Genomic DNA, 5,738 nt, shown 5'->3' on the forward strand with positions numbered 1-5,738 from the left:
ATCCACGACCAGCGGGTCGGAATGTGGGAACCGGACATGTTGGACATCGCTATTTGAGATGGTTATTTCGCCTTCTTCTGACCGAGCCTTTTTCGGTGCGCGGTCATCCACAGTCATCATCTCGATGTCCTGGTTGTGGCGCAGAGTCCGAGCATATCGTTCTCTGGCCTTTCCGCTGTTTCCCGCAAGGTGCGGGCCTCCGCAGATGGTTAACAATGTGCCAGTCACGGGATCAGGTTGCAAAGGTGGCGAGCGTTGGCGTGTGGGCGCTTGCTCGTTGCCACCTGGAGCTTCTCGTTGGGAATTTCCCGAGGCCCGTATATATCTTCTCAAGTGTCCTTGTCTAATAAGGAACTCGATCTCATCCTTCAGCTGGTTACTGATAACTCTACAAAATAGAGTTATTTTACCATATTTTATATGCTAATTGTTGCTTAGTTCTTGAGTTTTTAAATAACTTATTAAATTTTTATGTAATTTTTAATTTATTAGTCTTATTGTAGTTTTCTAGATTTTTATATGTTTTTATAGTTATTTTATTGTGTTATGTTGTAATTTAATTATATGAAATTTGTATTGTTAAGTTAGAAGTTAAAAATGTAATTCTTTTGAACTTAAATGCTTTATTAAATTAAGTTATAATCAATATTTTCAAATAATTAATATGATTTATTTATAATTGAAAATATTTGATTGTTATTTAATTTATTTTTATCTTGTAGGAATTATATTGCATGCTTGAAAGAAAGAAGAGAAAAGAAAACAAAAGTGGCAAAATTGAAAGAAAATATCATGAATTGTGGCAGTTTTCCTCTTGCCATCCTCTGCCCAAGCCTCCATTCGGCCCAGCCTTTCTCCCAGCCGTACGGGCCCAAGCATCCCCTTCCGAAGCAAGCCCAGCCCGCCTGGCATCACAAGACCTCAGCCAGCCTCTTGGGCCCATCCAGCAAGCCCACCACCGAATCCCTTCTTCAGCCTCCAAGGCTCAGCTGCCGCCAGCTGTCTCCCATTCAGCCTGCTGCCTTCCACGATTACACCCCCAGCCGTACGCCTGCAGCTCACTTCAGCAAGCATCAAGCCAAGGCAACTTTGGGCCATGCCTTCAACCCAGCCCAAACCGTGGGCCTGTCCTCCTGCCCAGCCCGTCCGTACGGCCCAAGCACCTCCTCAGATGCTTGCCTCCAACACACAGCCGTACGCCTGGCACAAGCCTCCCACACGCCTGCCTTGCCTCCTTCCCAGCCACACTCAGCCACCAAAGCCCACAAACACCTCTTGAGCCCATAAATTTGGGTATTGTCCCCTTGTCTAAAATGTCACATTTTTACCCATTTTCTACACACTTTTTACCCCAAAATCATCATCACTCCTACAATTTACCCCTATTTACCATATTATTATTAATTTAATCAATTTACTTAATTTAAATTGATTATCTTAATAATCTCATTTTGGCTATAAATAAGGGTTTTGAAGACCATTTTGGGGGGCTTAATGTTTTGGTTACCATCTTTTTCTCTCATTTCTCTCTCTACCATTCTCTCTTCCATTTGGTTTTTTCAAGAGCATTTTGCAAGTATGTATGTCATTTATTTTGTAATTTCTACTCTAGTTATGTGCTTCTAATCTTTTTCATAAGATTATTAAGATCATGATGAAGCAACTTGTAACTAGGTAATATTTATGTTGTATGTTGATTTCCCTTGTAATGCAACAAAGTTTTATGGATTTTTCTTCTACATATATTTCTTTCATCTTAAATATCTTGTATTTTAGATTGTTAGAACATATCTATACTTTGTTCTTCATTAGTGCATAAACATAATATTCTTTGTGTAAGATGTGTCATTAAATTGTACACATCCATACTTAGAACAAAAATATTATGTTTTGCCTTATAAATAATGTTCATTGATTTATTTGTTATTTCATTAGATTGATTTACACTAAATGCTTTGAAATTATAATTTTGAAAAGTGAAGAAAAATCCTATCTTTTTATAAGAAAATTGTGCTTAAAATTATAAATATTTTTGGAAAATGATAAGTTTAAATTATTTTAACTATCACTAAAACTTGGGAATCAATATACTAATAAATATTATTAAACTTACATTTTGTGGATTCTAGTATCTTAATAATCTTTTCTTTTAACACTTATTGTCAAATCATTATTGGTTTATTTTCATTCTCTTAAATACCTTTATTTTTCAATCTTTTATTTCATGTTCATAATATTAAAACTCATCAATCTTTGGAACTAGGTTAGAATTTATTACTTTTGACTTAAAATAGTTTTCTTTTTTCGATTTTAGACAACTCCCTTGGGTTCGATCTCGTGCTTACACGAAAACTATTCTATAAATACGATTCGTGCGCTTGCGAGTATAAATTTCTAAACATACCCGTTTTGGGTCCATCAAGTTTTTGGCGCCGTTGCCGGGGAGTTGCAAGAGAAAAGAAACAAAAATTATCTCAAGGTTAGTAAATTCTTCTACTAGTTATTTTAATTTTTGCACCTAAAAAAAAAAACTAAAAAAAAAAATTAATATATATCTATAAAAACTAAAAAAAAAAAAGATAAAAAGAAATTTGGGACGGTTCAACCACCCATAAAAAAAAATATATACTTATATTTATATTTATTGTTTTTTTTTAGTTGACGACACTTGTGCCTCCTATCTATCCTTTTAATTTTTATAGTCGATGGCACTTGTGCCTCCTAATTTTGTTATAATTTTGTTGTAATTTTCTTTATTTATATTGTTGTAATTTTTATTTTATTTAATTTCCGCAAATTACTAGTTGATGGCAATTTTGCCTCCTAGTCCTCTATCTTATGTTTAAGTTGATGGCACTTGTGCCTCCTAATTTTTACCTTAATTTTGTTATGGTTGATGGCATGCTATGCCTCCCTACTCTTGTCTAAATTTTAGTCTTATTTAATTTTTGCCTTATTTTTCTTTGTCTTCTTTAATATTTTAGTGTAATATTGTGAAAAATACTTGAAAAAAAAAAAAAAAAAACCTAAATCTTGTCCTTTCACCATAAGCAATTCTTGCTTAAAGGAAATTTGACCAAAATTCCCATCCGCCTCTACTAATTAACCTCGGGGAGTTGTTAGTAGTGCGCGAGTAAGTGGAATCAAATAGGCCTGGGGAAAAGTAAACCATAAGAATTATATTGTTGTGAAATCTCTAAAAATTCTAAGTATGCTCTGTGGTTGCGGTTTTAACTGATCTTCCACATCAGAAAATTGTTTGTTTGAGATTATCCTTGTTGCCTTGTTTGTGAAAATTGTATGCATCATTGGGAACGTAACTCTAAAAAACGATTAGTAAAAAGACGTTTATCTTTGTTTGAAATTGAAAGTGTTAGTAAAAATTTGAGCATCATGGAACCTATTGCTAATATTGTTGATGAAAATGCTGTGCCTGAAAAAACTTTGCTTGAATATTTTGCACCTATTTCATCTAATGCTCCTTCATGCATTGTTTTACCTACTACTTCTGCTACTCATTTTGAGCTTAAACCCGCAATCATTCAATTATTGCCATCTTTTTATGGGTTAGATAGAGAGGATCCTTACATGCATGTCAAAGATTTCTTAGAAATTTGCTCAACATTTAAATTTCAAAATTTTTCTGATGAGTCGGTCAAACTAAGATTGTTCCCTTTTTCATTAAAAGACAAATCAAAAGCTTGGTTAAATTCCCTTCCCACGGGGTCTATAACTACTTGGGATCAACTTTATAATAAATTCTTACTGAAATTTTTTCCTATGTCTAAAACTGATAGTCTAAGGAGAGAAATCTCCGAGTTTTTTCAAAAAGATAATGAAGAGTTTTATGAATGTTGGGAAAGATTTAAAGATTTATTATTAAAATGTCCTCATCATGGTTTTGAAAAATGGAGACTTGTAAAATATTTTTATGATGGTTTGACTCCCTCTAATCGTCAAATGATTCAATCTATGCATACTGGAAAATTTTTAAAATTTCAAGGACAAGAGGCGTGGGACGCCCTTGAAGATTTATCTGTCAATTCACAACAATGGAATTATTTTGATCCTAGGTCTAGGTCAACTAATTCACCAAAAAGAGGAGGAAGGTATGAAGTAAAAGAAGAATTAGACTTAAGAACATCCTTAGACAAATTAGCGAGAAAAGTAGAAGCTTTAGCCATAAGCCAAACTATAAACTCTCCAATTCAACCTAGAAAAGATGTTTGTTCTATATGTTCTAGTCCTTGCCATAATGCCCAATCATGCCCTTCCTACCAAGAAGCCTTTTCTGAGGAGGCCAATGCTCTTCATTCTTATGGGAAACCAAATGATAGCCCATTTTCGTCCACCTACAATCCAAATTGGAGAAACCATCCGAACTTTTCATGGAGACAAAACCAACCCCAAATGAATCAAGGGCACCAATACAACACACAAAACCAAGCTCATGCCCCACAAAATCAACCATATCCGCAACAAAGAAAACCTTCCTTAGAAGATACTTTACAACAATTTATGCAATCCACCCAACAAATCCTACAAAATCAATCTCAATCTATTACCAAACTCGAGACACAAGTAGGACAACTCGCCACTGCTTTAGCTGATAGAGAAAAAGGAACATTCCCTAGTCAACCTATCCCTAATCCAAAAGGTCAATATGAGATAGGAAAGTCTAGTCATAATGGAGAAGTCAAATCAATTTCAACTCTTAGGTCTGGAAAGAAAATTGTCAAACCCGATTACATACCCGAGGTTGAAAACGAAAAAGAAAAAGAAAAGAGTCAGCCTTCTAGTTCTAATCTCAATGACTCATCAAACAAAGAAATTCCAATCCATCCTTTCATTCCAAAAGCCCCATTCCCACAAAGATTGCTTTCAATTAAAAAAGGCGGCCAATATAATGACATCTTAGAAGTTTTTAAACAAGTTAGTATCAATATCCCTTTCTTAGATGCTATTAAACAAATTCCTGCCTACTCTAAATTTTTAAAGGATCTTTGTACTGTTAAAAGAAACACTAATGTTCCTAAAAAGGCGTTTTTAACTGAACAAGCTAGTTCCATTATTCAATATAAGAGTCTTGTTAAATATAAAGATCCTGGGTGTCCCACAATTTCATGCATTATTGGTGATCATTTTATTAACAAAGCTTTACTTGATTTGGGTGCTAGTGTAAATTTATTGCCTTATTCTGTTTATAAGCAACTTGGTCTTGGTGAGCTTAAACCTACCTCTATAACTCTTCAATTAGCCGATCGTTCTGTGAAAATTCCTAGAGGCATTATAGAGGATGTTTTGATAAAAGTTGATAAATTTTATTTTCCTGTTGACTTCATTGTTCTTGATACTCAACCTGTGGAAAATATGCATGCTCAAATTCCTATCATTTTAGGTAGACCATTCTTAGCTACATCTAATGCAATCATAAATTGTCGTAATGGTGTTTTGAAATTATCTTTTGGAAATATGACTGTTGAATTGAATGTTTTTAATGTGGTTAAATCTGTTGAATATGAAGAAGTGCATGAAGTTAACATGATAGATAGTATTTGTGAAAATGATGGAAATGACTTATTTGATTTTTGTGAAAAATACTTTGGTATGAACTTGCATGTTGATGACTCTAATGATGATGTGAATTCTTTGGTAGAGCCTATACCCTTAAATGAAACCAAAGTTGAACCTTTTTCACCCTTAGGTCATGTTCAATCAATTTCTGAGTCTCCAAAGTT

At 34.1% G+C, this 5,738-nt stretch overlaps 1 non-coding gene across 1 annotated transcript; it reads right to left on the minus strand.

The window, feature by feature from the left end:
- Window positions 1-3,795: 3,795 nt before the first annotated feature.
- On the minus strand, window positions 3,796-3,902 carry LOC133820503 (small nucleolar RNA R71). Its single transcript, XR_009886911.1, has one exon. It is a non-coding gene; the product is annotated as a small nucleolar RNA R71 (small nucleolar RNA).
- Window positions 3,903-5,738: the final 1,836 nt, after the last annotated feature.

Source organism: Humulus lupulus, chromosome 2, assembly GCF_963169125.1.
Source record: "Humulus lupulus chromosome 2, drHumLupu1.1, whole genome shotgun sequence".
Taxonomy (NCBI): Eukaryota; Viridiplantae; Streptophyta; class Magnoliopsida; order Rosales; family Cannabaceae; genus Humulus; species Humulus lupulus.